General features: G+C 48.1%; 1 protein-coding gene across 3 annotated transcripts in view; it reads right to left on the minus strand.

The window, feature by feature from the left end:
• LOC126094809 (serine/threonine-protein phosphatase 6 regulatory ankyrin repeat subunit C-like) overlaps positions 1-19,343 on the minus strand; it is a 94,386-nt gene extending 75,043 nt beyond the window's left edge. The window contains exon 1 of one of the 3 annotated variants that reach the window (XM_049909380.1): positions 19,169-19,339. The gene's annotated coding sequence lies outside the window, so the exon portion shown is untranslated. Of the gene's footprint in view, positions 1-19,168 lie in introns of all 3 variants that reach the window. The other 2 variants (XM_049909382.1, XM_049909381.1) reach the window with 2 other exon arrangements.
• Between the last annotated feature and the right edge of the window lie 394 nt (positions 19,344-19,737).

Below are 19,737 nucleotides of genomic sequence, written 5' to 3' on the forward strand. Positions count from 1 at the left end.
CCCCTGGAAATGTCTTACAATTTAAAACCTGGTTCCTAAATCTCTGTCTTACCATTATATAATCTATCTGATACCTTTTAGTATCTCCAGGGTTCTTCCATGTATACAACCTTCTATCATGATTCTTAAACCAAGTGTTAGCTATGATTAAGTTGTGCTCTGTGCAAAATTCTACCAGGCGGCTTCCTCTTTCATTTCTTAGCCCCAATCCATATTCACCTACTATGTTTCCTTCTCTCCCTTTTCCTACACTCGAATTCCAGTCACCCATGACTATTAAATTTTCGTCTCCCTTCACTATCTGAATAATTTCTTTTATTTCATCATACATTTCTTCAATTTCTTCGTCATCTGCAGAGCTAGTTGGCATATAAACTTGTGCTACTGTAGTAGGTGTGGGCTTCGTATCTATCTTGGCCACAACAATGCGTTCACTATGCTGTTTGTAGTAGCTTACCCGCATTCCTATTTTCCTATTCATTATTAAACCTACTCCTGCATTACCCCTATTTGATTTTGTGTTTATAACCCTGTATTCACCTGACCAAAAGTATTGTTCCTCCTGCCACCGAACTTCACTAATTCCCACTATATCTAACTTTAACCTATCCATTTCCCTTTTTAAATTTTCTAACCTACCTGCCCCATTAAGGGATCTGACATTCCACGCTCCGATCCGTAGAACGCCACTTTTCTTTCTCCTGATAACGACATCCTCTTGAGTAGTCCCCGCCCGGAGATCCGAATGGGGGACTATTTTACCTCCGGAATATTTTACCCAAGAGGCCGCCATCATCATTTAATCATACAGTAAAGCTGCATGCCCTCGGGAAAAATTACGGCCGTAGTTTCCCCTTGCTTTCAGCCGTTCGCAGTACCAGCACAGCAAGGTCGTTTTGGTTATTGTTACAAGGCCAGATCAGTCAATCATCCAGACTGCTGCCCTTGCAACTACTGAAAAGGCTGCTGCCCCTCTTCAGGAACCACACGTTTGTCTGGCCTCTCAGCAGATACCCCTCCGTTGTGGTTGTACCTACGGTACGGCTATCTGTATCGCTGAGGCACGCAAGCCTCCCCACCAACGGCAAGGTCCATGGTTCATTGGGGGGGGGGTTTATTATTATTATTATTATTATTATTATTATTATTATTATTATTATTATTATTATTATTTTGGCTTCACCTTCTCACTTCCTGCTTCTCTTAAAATAAAGCCCCCACAACATACGTTTCTAGATACGCAGTTGGAACATAAGTTGCTCTGAGCAGTTTATCTGGCTGGGTCTCGTCAGCAGTCGGCGTACCAGTGGGAACGAGAAACGGTACGTAGCAGGGAATAAATAGCCTGCTGGGCCGACGTGCAGTGTCGACTGTGTGTTCCGCGACAGTTTGTTAGCTACGGGGTCCCAGCAGGAACCCTGAAACGTGTCGGCTAAGGGCGCTCTGGTGAAGAAGGTTTATTAGGCGCAGATGGCCAAAGGCGAACAATTCGTGGTTTCAAAACAGCATATTTGCTTCGGCATCCGTTCGCCGACGACTTCTATGATCCTAGAAGTAAGAACTATTGCTGAACACGAGTGAGCTGTGTTAACCAATCACACTGCTGCCACCAAAACAGTCGTTTCTTTATGAACCTACTTCGACGAAATGACATGGACAACAGGCTGTGTTTACAGTCGCGGGCCGACGGGGAAATGCTGCCTCTCGTTGGTACGGAGCAGGGGCACCGGGGTTACGAGAGGTCACGTACCTCCCCCAAGCAATTCTTTAGGCGTGTTTCTTGTTTACTTTTTTACTGTCAGTTCTTTTCGCCCCCTCTGCGCCTGTAGCCCTTGCGCGAGCCTACGTCGCCATCCGCTACGGCCCTGGCTTTGAATATGGGTAAATATAATACGCAGGAGTTAAGGAAATAATTCAGACTCTTCGGAGTACAGAATTACTGACACGAAACTGGAGTCAAATATATGGTTTAAATACAGGCCTATTACAAATGATTGAAGGGATTTCATAAATTCACTGTAGCGCATTCATTGACATATGGTCACGACACACTACAGATACGTAGAAAAACAAAGTTTTGCTCGGCTGAAGCCGCACTTCAGGTTTCTGCCGCCAGAGCGCTCGAGAGCGCAGTGAGACAAAATGGCGACAGGAGCCGAGAAAGCGTATGTCGTGCTTGAAATGCACTCACACCAGTCAGTCATAACAGTGCAACGACACTTTAGGACGAAGTTCAACAAAGATCCACCAACTGCTAACTCCATTCGGCGATGGTATGCGCAGTTTAAAGCTTCTGGATGCCTCTGTAAGGGGAAATCAACGGGTCGGCCTGCAGTGAGCGAAGAAACGGTTGAACGCGTCCGGGCAAGTTTCACGCGTAGCCCGCGGAAATTGGCTCATGCCACAACTGGAGACCGACAGCGCCGACTTCATTTTTCGACAGGATGGTGCTCCACCGCACTTCCATCATGATGTTTGGCATTTCTTAAACAGGAGATTGGAAAACCGATGGATCGGTCGTGGTGGAGATCATGATCAGCAATTCATGTCATGGCCTCCACGCTCTCCCGACTTAACCCCATGCGATTTCTTTCTGTGGGGTTATGTGAAAGATTCAGTGTTTAAACCTCCTCTACCAAGAAACGTGCCAGAACTGCGAGCTCGCATCAACGATGCTTTCGAACTCATTGATGGGGACATGCTGCGCCGAGTGTGGGAGAAACTTGATTATCGGCTTGATGTCTGCCGAATGACTAAAGGGGCACATATCGAACATTTGTGAATGCCTAAAAAAAACTTTGAGTTTTTGTATGTGTGTGCAAAGCATTGTGAAAATATCTCAAATAATAAAGTTATTGTAGAGCTGTGAAATCGCTTCAATCATTTGTAATAACCCTGTATATCGGCGTATCATTAAGAAGCGACAAAAATTGGAAAACACACATGACCTCACATTTCACCCGTAGATCCTAAGACAAAACGAGAAATTAATGCGAACTGAGGAACAAACAAGTTTTCACAAGTTTCATTCGCAAGTGGTTCAAAGTAAGGACAAATATATCTAAATACATTCAAATTTCCAGACGTTAAAACTGTGCCGGACCGGGACTCAAACCTGCAGTCCATCACTTCGTGGTGTTCGGTCTTACCACCTATCCAGCCTCCAGCAGCAGCCAGTTATACGTTAATGCGCTAAAGAACACTGTAAATATTGCACTAAAATTGTGTCATCTCTCTTCGAGTGTGTACCGGAAGTCTCACTAAAATTATGCCACTGTTCTTCGAATACGTGCTGGTACACAAATAAAATGAATGAAAACTTGTTTTTTAGCGCTCTCTCCGCGATAAATAGAAACCGGTACCGACTGCCTTAATGATGGTCAGCCGCCACTACGATCAACTCTGACAAGGGAAGCAGGTGTCCGTGTTCGACTGCGCATGCTCTGATGAGATGGCATCCCTTCCAGTACGAGTGCTATGTTGCCCATAGCACCAGGTCGGCATTTTCATTTCAGCTTTTTGAGGATCTGACATCTAAACAGACCCCTGGCCATGTGGTCCAACACATCCTCAATTGGTCGAGCCGAGTTCAAATCCCGCTGTTACCGATACTTTTTTTATTCCTAGAAATTCAGTTTATATATGTAAAATTTATATATCCGGTTTAGTTATGTACCCCTGTAAGTCAAAAGATTAGAGGTCACCACATTGTAGCACAATCATAAAATTTTGCTCGATCCGCCACTGCGAAACTCTCATTTCAGAGTTTAACATCTAACTTCGCAGCCAGCAGAAAAAAAAGACAGCTTACAATCAAAGTCGACCTGTGTGACCAGCATTAGTGCCTCTGGAACATTCGCTACCCATTATTATTATTATTATTATTATTATTATTATTATTATTATTATTATTAATTTCCTGCGGCTCAACCGTCTGGATCTTCGGCGACGATCGTGTTCCTAACCTATCCCAGGAATCCTGTCGGTGAAATGAGACGCCTATTCGTCATCACTGATCTCGTCCAAATTTATTTCATATGAAACACTGCCAGATAAGGTGGCAGTAGCGGGTTTCCTGATGGCGTAACGATTAGCGGGGGAAAAGAAATAGCATTTTTGGCGCGGGACAGGCGTGACATGACTCATTTATGTTAGTGCAATTTCCAAGCGGCGGTTGGCCCAGCGGAAAGAGGGTCGTGGGATCAAATCCTTATGACTAAACTTTTTTTAAATTTTCAGTTTTTACATTACTTACACTGTAAATACACAGAAATGGAGCACAGTTACTCACTCCTACACAGGGCAATACGCTACAACCCGTTCTGCAAAATTATTGCAAGCAGTCTACGTGTTGTTGTTGTTGTTGTTGTTGTTGTTGTGGTCTTCAGTCCTGAGACTGGTTTGATGCAGCTCTCCATGCTACTCTATCCTGTGCAAGCCTCTTCATCTCCCAGTACCTACCGCAACCTACATTGGTTGGTTGGTTGGTTTGGGGGGGATGAAAGGGACCAGACTGCGACGGTCATCGGTCCCTTTTTCCAAAAAAGTAAAACCACCCAAAGAGAATAAAAAACGAACAACAGGAAAGACGTCAGACGACACAGGACAAGAAATACCCCTACAGAGATCAGACGAAACAAATTAAAATCACACAGAGTGTGACAGTGGTTGGCCGACCATAGAGATAAAAAGGAAAAGCCAACCACCGAGAACACATTAAAAACTCAGCGTAAAATCGTAGGCCAATGGCCAGAATCAACACAAACGAACAGAACAAACACTCAGAGTAAATAATAAAAACCCCCTGCCCGAATAAAACGGAAAACTAAGTCAGCCATACCAGGGTCATCACATAAGAGGGCAGGGAGCGTATCAGGCAGCGCAAATGTCTGTCTGACCACAGCTAAAAGGGGGCAAGCCAACAAAATGTGGGCCACTGTCAAAGCCGCCCCGCAGCGACATACAGGAGAGTCCTCCCGGCGCAGTAAATAACTGTGTGTCAGGTGAGAGTGGCCAATGCGGAGACGACAAAGGACGACAGAGTCCCTGCGGTCGGCTCGCAGGGATGACCGCCACACAGTCGTCGTCTCCTTTATGGCACGGAGTTTATTGGGCATGATCCGATTGCGCCATTCAGCGTCCCAAAGCGCAAAAACGTTTCGGCGGAGGACTGCCCGCAAATCAGTCTCTGGGAGGCCAACGTCCAGAGACTGTTTACTCGTGGCCTCTTTCGCCAGGCGGTCAACATGTTCATTGCCCGGGATACCGACATGACCGGGGGTCCACACAAAGACCACAGAGCGGCCGCAACGCGCTAGAGTATGCAGGGACTCATGGATAGCCATCACCAGACGAGAACGAGGAAAACACTGGTCGAGAGCTCGTAAACCGTCAGGGAATCGCTACAGATAACGAAGGACTCACCTGAGCAGGAGCGGATATACTCTAGGGCACGAAAGATGGCGACTCGCTCAGCAGTGTAAACGCTGCAGCCAGCCGCCAAGGACCGTTGTTCGGAATGGTCCCCGAGAGTTAGCGCATACCCGACACGACCAGCAACCATCGAACCGTCGGTGTAAACAATTCCAGAGCCCTGATACGTGGCCAGGATGGAATAAAAGCGGCGGCGGAAGGCCTCTGGAGGGACCGAGTCCTTCGAGCCCTGTGCCAAGTCGAGCCGAAGGCAAGGGCGAGGAACACACCACGGGGGTGTACGCAGAGGCGCCCGGAAAGGAGGTGGAACTGGGAAAAACCCAAGCCCGCAGAGAAGCTCTTTGATGCGTACGGCGATCGGACAACCCGACCGGGGCCGACGGGCTGGCAGATGGACGACTGACTGCGGGAACAGGACACGATAATTTGGATGCCCGGGCAAGCTAAAAACATGGGCAGCATAAGCGGCCAGCAAACGTTGGCGTCGGAACCGCAGTGGAGGTACACCTGCCTCCACTAGGACGCTGTCCACAGGGCTGGTGCGGAAAGCACCAGTGGCAAGGCGTATCCCGCTGTGGAGAATTGGGTCCAGCACCCGCAACGCAGATGGGGATGCTGAGCCATAAGCTAGGCACCCATAATCCAGGTGAGACTGGATTAACGCCTGGTAGAGCCGCAACAGGGTAGATCGGTCGGCGCCCCAGCGGGTGTGGCTCAAACAACGCAGGGCGTTGAGATGCCGCCAACACGCTTGTTTAAGCTGCCGGAAATGAGGCAGCCAAGTCAACCGGGCATCAAAAAGGACACCCAAAAACCTGTGGGTCTCCACCACAGCAAGAAGTTCGTCGGCAAGGTAAAGCCGTGGCTCAGGATGGACCGTTCGGCGCCGGCAGAAATGCATAACGCGGGTCTTGGCAGCCGGAAACTGAAAACCACGCGCTACAGCCCAAGACTGCGCCTTGCGGATTGCGCCCTGTAGCTGACGTTCAGCTGCTGCAATGCTAATAGAACTATAGTAAAGACAGAAGTCGTCAGCATACAGGGAAGCGGAGACAGAATTTCCTACTGCCGCAGCGAGACCGTTTATTGTAATTAAAAACAGGCAGACACTGAGGACAGAGCCCTGGGGTACCCCGTTCTCCTGGACGAGGGAGGAACTATACGAGGCCGCGACTTGCACGCGGAAGGTACGATACGACAGAAAATGTCTGATAAAGATCGGCAGAGGGCCCCGAAGACCCCATCCATGAAGCGTAGAAAGGATGTGATGACGCCATGTCGTATCGTACGCCTTCCGCATGTCGAAAAAGACAGCGACCAGGTGCTGACGGCGGGCAAAGGCTGTACGGATGGCCGACTCAAGGCTCACCACATTGTCGGTGGCGGAGCGGCCTTTACGGAACCCACCCTGAGACGGAGCCAGAAGGCCCCGAGACTCCAGCACCCAATTTAAGCGCCGGCTCACCATCCGTTCAAGCAACTTGCAAAGAACGTTGGTGAGACTAATGGGACGGTAGCTGTCCACCTCCAGAGGGTTCTTTCCAGGTTTCAAAATGGGGATGACAATACTTTCCCGCCATTGCGACGGAAACTCACCCTCGACCCAGAGACGGTTGTAAAGGTCGAGGAGGCGTCGCTTGCAGTCCACTGAAAGGTGTTTCAGCATCTGACAGTGGACGCGATCTGGCCCGGGAGCGGTATCAGGGCAAGCGGCAAGGGCACTCTGAAATTTCCACTCACTGAATGGAGCGTTGTAGGGTTCAGAAGCGTTGGTGCGAAAAGAAAGGCTCCGACGTTCCATCCGCTCTTTAATGGAGCGGAAGGCCTGGGGGTAATTCGCAGAAGCGGAACTCATAGCAAAATGCTCTGCTAAGCGGTTTGCAATGACGTCGGAGTCAGTACAAACTGCTCCATTCAGTGAGAGCGCAGGGACGCTGGCAGGGGTCCGATAGCCGAAGACCCGTCGAATTTTGGCCCAGACCTGCGATGGAGTGACATGGAGTCCAATGGTGGACACATACCGCTCCCAGCACTCCTCCTTGCCTTGGCGGATAAGGAGGCGGGCCCGCACACGCAGCCGTTTGAAGGCGATAAGGTGGTCCATGGAGGGATGTCGCTTGTGACGCTGGAGCGCCCGCCGGCGATCTTTAATCGCTTCAGCGATCTCAGGCGACCACCAAGGCACAGCCCTCCGCCGAGGGGACCCAGAAGAACGGGGAATGGCAGACTCGGCGGCAGTGACGATGCCGGCGGTGACCGATGTAACCACCGCATCAATGGCATCAGCTGAGAGAGGCTCAATAGCGGCAGTGGAGGAGAACAAGTCCCAGTCAGCCTTATTTATAGCCCATCTGCTAGGGCGCCCAGAAGAGTGACGCTGTGGTAGTGACAGAAAAATCGGAAAGTGGTCACTACCACACAGGTCGTCATGCACACTCCAGTGGACAGATGGGAAGAGGCTAGGGCTACAGATTGAAAGGTCAATGGCGGAGTAGGTGCCATGCGCCACACTGAAGTGTGTGGAGGCACCATCATTCAAAATCGAGAGATCGAGTTGCGACAATAAATGCTCAACGGTGGCGCCTCGACCTGTTGCCACTGACCCACCCCACAGAGGGTTATGGGCGTTAAAGTCGCCCAGTAATAAGAAAGGTGGCGGCAATTGGGCTATCAGCGCAGCCAGGACATGCTGCGCGACATCACACTCCGGTGGAAGGTAAAGACTGCAGACGGTAAGAGCCTGCGGCGTCCACACCCTAACAGCGACAGCCTCTAAAGCTGTTTGTAGAGGGACAGACTCGCTGTGAAGAGAGTTAAGGACATAGATGCAGACGCCACCAGACACCCTTTCATAAGCTGCTCGGTTCTTATAATAACCCCGATAGCCACGGAGGGCGGGGGTGCGCATTGCTGGAAACCAAGTTTCCTGCAGAGCAATGCAGAGGAAAGGGTGAAGGCTGATAAGTTGGTGGAGCTCAGCTAGATGGTGGAAGAAACCGCTGCAGTTCCACTGGAGGATGGTTTTGTCCATGGCTGAGAAAGGCGTGCCGGGACTGGGACGGCAGATTACGCCGCTGGGTCACCTGCTGCCTCCGACTGAGCACCCGTGCTAGCGCTATTGCTATTCACGGCGTCTGAGGGACCGGCGAGATCGAGGTCCTCAGCGGACGCCAGAATCTCCACCTCGTCCTCAGACGCAAAGCTAGAAGGTAGCGATGGGGTGGCTACCACCGCGCGTTCCTTGGGCTTAGAGCTGCTCTTTGATTTCTCATGCTGCTCCTTGGGTTTAACTGGCTGGGAGGGCTTCACCGATTCAGTCTCCGGGACTGAGGAGGATCGGGAAGCCCTTCGACCTGCAGATTGTGGGCACTTACGCCACTGTCGATCGTCAGCCTTCCCGCCGGTGGAGACCTGGGAAGGGAGGGACCCAAGGGACCCCTTGCGAGCGTGAGAAGCCGAAGAAGTTGGACACTTCTCCGGCTTAGAAGCGGGGACCGACGTCCCCGATGGGGGGGATGGTGTTGCTCCTGAGGTAGGTGGCACAGGAACAATCCGGTGGGTAGAGCCCCCCACTGGCAAGGGGGCAAGAGGAGTTGTACCACTCGTCGATCCGGCCGGAAGGCGCGAAACTGATGGGGCTAGCACAGGTGTTGTAGCAGCAGCGTAGGAAGTTGTCATTCTCACTGGATGTCATCGGTCGTATTTCCGTTTGGCCTCAGTATAAGTCAGTCGGTCCAGGGTCTTATATTCCATGATTTTGCGCTCTTTCTGGAATATTCTGCAGTCTGGCGAGCAAGGTGAATGGTGCTCCCCGCAGTTGACGCAGATGGGAGGCGGGGCACATGGAGTATCGGGATGAGATGGGCGTCCGCAATCTCGACATGTGAGGCTGGAAGTGCAGCGGGAAGACATATGGCCGAACTTCCGGCACTTTAAGCACCGCATCGGGGGAGGGATATAGGGCTTGACGTCACATCGGTAGACCATCACCTTGACCTTTTCCGGTAACGTATCACCCTCGAAGGCCAAGATGAAGGCACCGGTAGCAACCTGATTGTCCCTCGGACCCCGATGAACGCGCCGGACGAAATGAACACCTCTACGTTCTAAGTTGGCGCGCAGCTCGTCATCAGACTGCAAAAGGAGGTCCCTATGGAAAATAACACCCTGGACCATATTTAAACTCTCATGGGGAGTAATAGTAACGTTAACATCCCCTAACTTGTCACAAGCAAGTAACCTGCGTGACTGGGCGGAGGATGCCGTTTGTATCAGTACTGAGCCAGAGCGCATTTTAGACAAGCCCTCCACCTCCCCAAACTTGTCCTCTAAATGCTCGACGAAGAACTGAGGCTTTGTATAGAGAAAAGACTCCCCATCAGCTCTCGTGCAAACTAAGAATCGGGGCGAATAACTGTTACCTCCATCCTGGGACTTACGCTCTTCCCACGGCGTGGCCAGGGAGGGGAACGTTTTTGGATCGTACTTTTCAGCATTAAATTGAGCCCGAGAACGCTTAGAGACTGCTGGCGGCTGGCCGCCAGCGAGAGATGATGGACCACGCTTCATTGCGGGTCATCCGCCCTGATGCCACCTACTCCGACCAAGGGCCCTCCCCACGGGCGCCACCCAGCCACAGCAAAGGCCACCTGGCAGGATGGCCGTTGCCGGGAGTCCTGATACCCCAGGAGGATAGGCATCTACTCCTTGGCATACGTGGGGAGTTAATGGCGCAGGCATCAGTAGAGCGATCCCTGTGTTGTCAGGGGGCTACAACCAAGAGGGTACATGGCGGCCCCACCACAACAGACTGGCTACCGTGCTGGATCTTAGGTGCAAAACTGTCCAAGGTCGTCGTCGCAGTTAAAAGAAACACTGCAGAGGGCAGCGTGGTAATCGCACCCAGGGACGTATCCCCGCCCTAAAGATCGAAAACGAGCGGGACACCATTGCAACGACGTGAAAGCCGGCTAAAGGTCGAATTGCACGACGGATACAGTGCACCATGTAAGGCGCCCTTCCCCAATTGGCTCGCTCTTCGGAATAATTTAGAAAGATGGAGGTCAAACCCGAGAGGGGACCATCACATAAGGCCAAAACATGTGAGACTCCTTTTAGTCGCCTCTTACGACAGGCAGGAAGACTGCGGGCCTATTCTAACCCCCGAACCCGCAGGGGGGGCAACCTACATCCTTCTGAATCTGCTTAGTGTATTGATCTCTTGGTCTCCCCCTACGATTTTTACCCTCCACGCTGCCCTCCAATGCTAAATTTGTGATCCCTTGATGCCTCAGAACATGTCCTACCAACTGATCCCTTCTTCTAGTTGTGCCACAAACTTCTCTTCTCCCCAATCCTATTCAATACCTCCTCATTAGTTACGTGATCTATCCACCTTATCTTCAGCATTCTTCTGTAGCACCACATTTCGAAAGCTTCTATTCTCTTCTTGTCCAATCTGGTTATCGTCCATGTTTCACTTCCATACATGGCTACACTCCATACAAATACTTTCAGAAACGACTTCCTGACACTTAAATCTATACTCGATGTTAACTAATTTCTCTTCTTCAGAAACGCTTTCTTGCCATTGCCAGTCTACATTTTATATCCTCTCTACTTCGACCATCATCAGTTATTTTACTCCCTAAATAGCAAAACTCCTTTACTACTTTAAGTGTCTCATTTCCTAATCTAATACCCTCAGCATCACCCGATTTAATATGACTACATTCCATTATCCTCGTTTTGCTTTTGTTGATGTTCATCTTATATCCTCCTTTCAAGACCCTGCCCATTCCGTTCAACTGCTCTTCCAAGTCCTTTGCTGTCTCTGACACAATTACAATGTCATCGGCGAACCTCAAAGTTTTCACTTCTTCTCCATGAATTTTAATACCTACTCCGAATTTTTCTTTTGTTTCCTTTACTGCTTGCTCAATATACAGATTGAATAACATCAGGGAGAGAATACAACCCTGTCTCACTCCCTTCCCTTTCACGCCCCTCGACTCTTATAACTGCCACCTGGTTTCTGTACAAATTGTAAATAGCCTTTCGCTCCTTGTATTTTACCCCTGCCACCTTCAGAATTTGAAAGAGAGTATTCCAGTCAACATTGTCAAAAGCTTTCTCTAAGTCTACAAATGCTAGAAACGTAGGTTTGCCTTTTCTTAATCTTTCTTCTAAGATAAGTCTTAAGGTTAGTATTGCCTCACGTGTTCCAATATTTCTACGGAATCCAAACTGATCTTCCCCGAGGTCCGCTTCTACCAGTTTTTCCATTCGTCTGTAAAGAATTCGCGTTAGTATTTTGCAGCTGTGACTTATTAAACTGATAGTTCGGTAATTTTCACATCTGTCAACACCTGCTTTCTTTGGGATTGGAATTATTATATTCTTCTTGAAGTCTGTGGGTATTTCGCCTGTCTCATACATCTTCCTCACCAGATGGTAGAGTTTTGTCATGACTGGCTCTCCCAAGGCCATCAGTAGTTCTAATGGAATGTTGTCTACTCCCGGGGCCTTGTTTCGACTCAGGTCTTTCAGTGCTCTGTCAAACTCTTCACGCAGTATCTTATCTCCCATTTCATCTTCATCTACATCCTCTTCCATTTCCATAATATTGTCCTCAAGTACATCGCCCTTGTATAAACCCTCTATATACTCCTTCCACCTTTCTGCCTTCCCTTCTTTGCTACGTATGCCTGCAAAAGACTACTGGCTCTTTTGGAGAGGTAGATGAATACGTCACAAAACGTAGGAATGTTGTCACTACTTCGTCGAAACCTGGTAAACTTGAAACAGCTTTATACAAACATTGTTTGTCTAATGTGATGAGGCCCTACATGCGCGGCAACAAATTTCTGTTAATTAGCTCGTGGGGAACACAAACGAATCCACAATTATACGACGAGATTGTTCAAGATGAACGATTGCCATTGTGCAGTACTAAAATGATTCCTCCCGAAATGCACTCCGCTAGTGCAACCCTGCGGTGATTTTTATCAACACGTACAGAACATTATCAAAAAGCTTCAAAATTGCTCTTACCTCAGAGAAAAAGAAATCTCACCCCGAGAAGCCTTGATCAGAATCGAGTCCATTGTACATCACTAGCTATCGTCGCCAGTATTGGGCGAAATCACACGTTACGTGTGGTTTGCTGCCAAACCGTGGTATGATGTAGAACTGTTTTTCCGCACAAGTAAATTATGGAATGTAAAACTATAAGAGTAATTTTACGTACGACGTTCTCATGCACCCCTTACAATCTCTTCCTGGAAGTTTATTTCAATCTCAAATTTTCCTTTGACTTTCCTTTGTATGCCTTTTATGAAAATACCAAAAAGTATGTTAAGGATTACTTCAGTTTATTTGCATTGTACGTAACGTACAAACAGAAAATAAAAATTTCAGCAATTTCCCCATAGGGATCTGGTGTCCACGACCCTCTGATTACCGTTGTCTGCTTTTTCCGCTACGCCAACCGCTACTGACAAACTATACTACACTTAAAATGGCTCAGGCCTCTCCCCAGCCCGCGCCAAAAATGCTCCTGTTTTCTAACCGCTTTCCCATCTGGAACTCCCACTTTTCTGGCCAGGCCCTGCGTATATCACGAATTCGGACGAAATCGGTGATTAGGAGAGGGCGATCCTCTTGTTAGACCTTTTCCAATTTTTCATCTGGCAGTCACTGACTAGATCGTTACTGATTTTGACGAGTATTTCACGCAGAATAAAATTTAGTGCTACATGCGATTACAAACGTGCTTCATTTGAAGACACTTTCAATATGTATTTTATATTAGTCGTCTGAACTGGTGAAGGAATCTATTTCTTCACTAATGTACAAGAACAAAGTTTCAGATATTTAGATGCATCTACAAAGAGACGTTTATTTTTCTTTCTGCAGTATCCCCTCGCCTTCAAAAGCGGGGTACGTTAAGAACTCGGTACCGCGCTGATAACATTACCAAATTAAAAACCGATAAGTCGAGCCTACACGAGAGTAGATGGGTTTGGACGAGGCTAGTATTCCTATAAACCCCTGCAAACCCTTTTAAAAACTTCAAAATACAGGGCCACATAACTTTCAAGTGTACAGCGTATATTAAAAAAATAACAATAAGATGTGATACATTGCCTTTCCAACCTAACATAAACCACGAAATACACGACACATTATAAAAAAATAAACAAAACACACCACCGACGACAAACATACAAAAGAAAACATCCCACTCACCATCTATGTCACATATAACATCATACTTCAGAAAATATACCACCAATAGCTCGTATTCATTAGACTAGGAAAGGGCATTCTTACAGAACGCGTCTGCGACCCGCAGAGAAACACCACCAAAGTGTGTAGGCTGCAAAGATCCTGTGCGCGGAGGAGCGATGCGAAAGCTAGCAGGGTTATTTCCATGGAGGTAAGAATAGAGGGAGACGCCGTGACGTCACACCTGTGAAGCTATGTGAAGCCGAGGGTAGCCATCTCAATCCGACCAAAACATTGCTGCTGTAAGCTTGTGTGCATAGGCTTGTCGCTCGCTTTTGGAAGGATTTTGCGCTATTATGGTGACTTGTGTGGTGTTCGGATGTACGAATCGTTCTGATTGTTATGCAAAATCGAAGGGAATAACATTTCATGTGTAAGTTGTCTCGTTAAGTGTGATTTTACAACTTCATTGTGAATGAACGTGTGCTACATCGGTCTTGTACTACAGCGTGTTTTTCTCCTGTATGATAATTTAGATTTCCTAAAAATGAAAGTCGGAAAGCTCTGTGGGAGAATGCCGTGAGGAGGAAGAATTGGCGTGCGTCTAAATGGAGCACTATATGTTCTCAGCATTTCCGAGAAGACGACATAGACCCAACAGTAAGGCTCCGAGAAAATGCTGTACCATCAGTTTTCCCTACACACCCAAAACATTTGCAAAAGGTATGTTAATTCAAAGAATTGAATTCTTAGTTTTCAAGTTCACGTTTCACTATAATACACTCCTGGAAATGGAAAAAAGAACACATTGACACCGGTGTGTCAGACCCACCATACTTGCTCCGGACACTGCGAGAGGGCTGTACAAGCAATGATCACACGCACGGCACAGCGGACACACCAGGAACCGCGGTGTTGGCCGTCGAATGGCGCTAGCTGCGCAGCATTTGTGCACCGCCGCCGTCAGTGTCAGCCAGTTTGCCGTGGCATACGGAGCTCCATCGCAGTCTTTAACACTGGTAGCATGCCGCGACAGCGTGGACGTGAACTGTATGTGCAGTTGACGGACTTTGAGCGAGGGCGTATAGTGGGCGTGCGGGAGGCCGGGTGGACGTACCGCCGAATTGCTCAACACGTGGGGCGTGAGGTCTCCACAGTACATCGATGTTGTCGCCAGTGGTCGGTGGAAGGTGCACGTGCCCGTCGACCTGGGACCGGACCGCAGCGACGCAAGGATGCACGCCAAGACCGTAGGATCCTACTCAGTGCCGTAGGGGACCGCACCGCCACTTCCCAGCAAATTAGGGACACTGTTGCTCCTGGGGTATCGGCGAGGACCATTCGCAACCGTCTCCATGAAGCTGGGCTACGGTCCCGCACACCGTTAGGCCGTCTTCCGCTCACGCCCCAACATCGTGCAGCCCGCCTCCAGTGGTGTCGCGACAGGCGTGAATGGAGGGACGAATGGAGACGTGTCGTCTTCAGCGATGAGAGTCGCTTCTGCCCTGGTGCCAATGATGGTCGTATGCGTGTTTGGCGCCGTGCAGGTGAGCTCCACAATCAGGACTGCATACGACCGAGGCACACAGGGCCAACACCCGGTATCATGGTGTGGGGAGCGATCTCCTACACTGGCCGTACACCACTGGTGATCGTCGAGGGGACACTGAATAGTGCACGGTACATCCAAACCGTCATCGAACCCATCGTTCTACCATTCCTAGACCGGCAAGGGAACTTGCTGTTCCAACAGGACAATGCACGTCCGCATGTATCCCGTGCCACCCAACGTGCTCTAGAAGGTGTAAGTCAACTACCCTGGCCAGCAAGATCTCGGGATCTGTCCCCCATTGAGCATGTTTGGGACTGGATGAAGCGTCGTCTCACGCGGTCTGCAGGTCCAGCACGAACGCTGGTCCAACTGAGGCGCCAGGTGGAAATGGCATGGCAAGCCGTTCCACAGGACTACATCCAGCATCTCTACGATCGTCTCCATGGGAGAATAGCAGCCTGCATTGCTGCGAAAGGTGGATATACACTGTACTAGTGCCGACATTGTGCATGCTCTGTTGCCTGTGTCTATGTGCCTGTGGTTCTGTCAGTGTGATCATGTGATGTATCTGACCCCAGGAATGTGTCAATAAAGTTTCCCCTTCCTGGGACAATGAATTCACGGTGTTCTTATTTCAATTTCCAGGAGTGTACGTACGTATCGTCGATAATCGAAGTGTTGAGTAACTCACTTTGTCTTCATCATGTTCCAAATTAAAAGCTAACACTACATTAACTGGCGTAAAGTATAGGCCTAAACAGGACACTGTGTAGATTTGCCATTCTATGTACCGTATTTCAGTAAATATTCGTGGTAATGAACAGTGTTTCCCAGTAGTGTAACGTAACTGAAATGTCCCAGTACGTATTACAAACAAGATGTATTTATGGGGCTTTGGAGGGAGGGTATAGCTAACTTAGTTTTCAGTTTCTATTATTTAGTTTGTGATACACGTTTATTACTGAATTAACAAAATTGTATCGTTTACATTGAAGGCTAGCTATTCGTAATATTACATTAAAAATTATTTTTAATCAGAAGAAACGCGGAATTTCGCCTTTACGAGATTTTATTTTAAACAAAAACTTGAAACAACCAATCTGATGACGTTACATGCGTATATGGTGCAATTAGCGACTGTAATACACGCAGCGCTATAGCACACTGGCAATGTTTTGGTCAGGGTGTCATGGCAGCGAGCCACGCCCCCATGGCTTCAAAACTTAGTACGGCTGGGATACGTAGCGCCATGTCCCCTTATTCTTACCTCCATGGTTATTTCCCTCGAAAGAGAATGCAAAGTAACGGCTTATAAACCCTGAAACAGCAGACACTAAGAAAGATGACCATCTTGTAAAAACGTGTTTAGAAAGTTCCGAGAACTGGTTTTCCGGGCGGAAATTGCGTATAATCGTCAGTCTCCCGTGTATCGCTTTCAAGAAAATTAATTACGGCAGGCACCGAGGTCATTAAGCAACAGTACTTCCCCGCGCTCCTTCCACGAATGTCATCACTACAAAACATGTTGTACAATAGTAAATACCGTTTGCAGCGCGCTTTACAGTGATTCGCAAAACAAACACACGATCCTGTACTTCCACCACTGCTGGAAAATGCTGTATTTAACAGTGAAATCGTCAAGCAAAGCCGGGAGAATAGCTCTTCAACGTGTGGGAGCAAAATATCAGCAGATGTCGCGAACAGAACGACGTACATTCCCAACAGTGTCGTTTCCAGATACATCAGTCATACGAAGCCCAATTCGCGCGTTTCTCACAGAACATCCTGAAGGCCATAGATCAAAGCAGTGAAGAAGATGTAGTTTCTTTACTTTGGAAAGCATTTGACTCAGTAGCGTACCCACTCTTATTAATGAAAATACGATCGTACGAAAAAAAACTTTTTTGTTACTGGATTGACGGCTTCTTGGTAATCAGAATTTACTGTCTCATACTACACAAGTTAAAATTATCTAAAGAACGACGCATTGTGTTATCTTGTAAGGAGCGTTGGGGTCGTTGCTGTGCGTCTTTTATATTAATGAGCTGGGATACCACATTAATATTACTCTCACACTTTTCGCGGATGATGCAGTTATCTGTGATCGAGCTCGCTCTCAAAATACGTGTACAAACATTCAGTCAGATCTTGATACGATCTGAAACTGGCGCGAAGATTGGCAATTCATTTTCTATGTTCGGAAATTTAAAATTGCGCACTTCACAAAATGCAAAAAATATATCTTACGACTACATCACCAATGAATGATACTTGGAATCAGTCGTGTCTTTCAAATTCCTAGGTGTAACAATTCGTAAGTATATGAAATGGAACAATAACATTGGCTCAGTCCTGGGTAGAGCAGGCGTCAGACTTGGATTTAGTGATATGTTTGGAAAACTCAACCAGCCTACAAAGGAGATTGCCTAAAAGACACTCGTGCGATCTACCCTACTTTTTCTAATGTTGCTCAACTGTTTTGAGACCTATATCAAAAATGATACTGAACGTACAGCAAGAAAGGCAGCATACAGGGTTGCCTGCTGGGAAAATGTCACGGAGATGCTGAAGAAACTGAATTGGCAGCTATCTGAACGTAGAAGCCAACCATCACACGAAGGCGTACTCAGATTTACTAGACCGAGCATTAACTGAGGAATGTTACAGTCCCCTACGCATCACTTCCGTAGCGACCGTGAAGGCAAAATTGGGCTAAAACGCGTACAGAGTCGTTCAAGCAATCATTCTTCTCGCGCTGCGTACGCAAATGGAACAGTCAGAAGCCTCAGTTAACGTCCCGAGGGCAGTGTGCGATTTGCAGGGGGGGGAAGGGGGCGGGCGATTTCCCCCCTCTGCATCAGACCATCCCCTCCTCCTGTTTTAGTTTATGCATCCCAACTTGGGATGTTTATTTCCCACGCTCTGGAGTAAAACTTTACATATAATTTACATTTGTGGAGCCGAACACTGAAAGTTTTTAATACAGTCTTACTATTAATACTATTAATATGTTTGCTTATTAATCTTGAAAAAGTGTTATGTAGTAGGTAAGCATTTCAAAACATTTAGAACTAAACGAAAAGCCGACGCGCGCAACATTTCCGTAACATGCCACAATGTTGCAAGACGTCGCCCCAGCGTAAACGAGGCTTTAGAGCCAGGTCTGTGTTGTATGGTGGATGTGATGTGTCGCGTACGAAACTAAAACTTGCAATCAGATCCAAACGTCGTGGAAAACTGTGAAGAGGTGTCATCCTGCAGAAAGATAACGCTTGCCCACATTCTGCCAAATGGACAGCCGACGCAATAAAGGAGTTGAGATTCGAGGTGCTGGAACATCCAACATACAGTCCAGATTTGGCTCCAAGCGATTTTCACATGTTTGGACCCTTACCGGAAGCACTACAGGGAAGAAGATTCAAAAGTGATGAAGACGTCATTGCTGCGATGCAAAATTGGTTACAGATGCAACCGATAAACGTATTTTCTGATGAAATAAAAAAAAAAAAAACTCGTAAAACGTCGGGAAAACTGCATTGAAGTCCAGGGAGGTTACGAAGAAAAATAACGCATGTTTCAGTTTTCTATCATCAGAAAAAGTACAGCTTTTCACAAATGTGCCTTTACTTTTTGAATTCCCCTCGAATACCTGTATGTAGATGATTTTGTAAATAAGCTTTACCTATAAAGTAATTTTAAAGATATAACAAGGGATGGCTTTTCTGATCGTGCTTACGTGCGAATAGTGAGTTTCGGCATTAACATCTATTTATAAATAACTGTTTAACCATGGGTAACGCCACGGTCCAACCTGGTAACATATATAATTATACTAACCACCCCCCCCCCCCCACTGGTAAAAGCACAAATCGAACACTGTCCCAGGGTAAGTACCCTCTGCTACGCACTTCGCACTGGTTTGCAGAGTGTAAGAGTAGATACAGCAGTACTCACGTGTTCTGTGCAGAGTCAGTTCCTACGGCGTTGGGAGGTCACACTGGTCGGCTTTGGCCACGCGTCAGAATATCGTGTACGCTGGTGACAGTACCAAACACACACGGCCGCTCGCCGAACAACACTGGCGCGGATGTTTGCGAGCGAAGCTGCGCCCGCCTGCGACGCTGCAAGGCGGCTGCGCGCGCAGCTCTCAACGCCGACCGTGAAACGGGAAAAGCATGCAGGCCGCGCGTCGGCTACTGCGCGAGCAAGGTCGCCAGCAGGACGCGCTGGTCATCCTCTCAGCTCCGCCCCGCCGCTGAGGAAGCGCTGTGACGTCACGCGGCCAGTGGGTCGGTTCTTCTGGCAGGCCTCGTACCGTTACCTCCAGATATTCCCCGTGACGCCAAGTGGCCTCTGACGTCTCAGGTGAAATCTGCAGTAGCGATCTCTCGTGTGAAGTGTGATAGTAGCCCTCTATTTACGGCGGTGTGACGTGAGTCGAAACAAGGCCCCGGGAGTAGACAACATTCCATTGCAACTACTGACGGCCTTGGGAGAGCTACTCCTGACGGAACTCTACCATA

The sequence above is a fragment of the Schistocerca cancellata genome, chromosome 8 (assembly GCF_023864275.1).
Source record: "Schistocerca cancellata isolate TAMUIC-IGC-003103 chromosome 8, iqSchCanc2.1, whole genome shotgun sequence".
In the NCBI taxonomy this organism is placed as follows: Eukaryota; Metazoa; Arthropoda; class Insecta; order Orthoptera; family Acrididae; genus Schistocerca; species Schistocerca cancellata.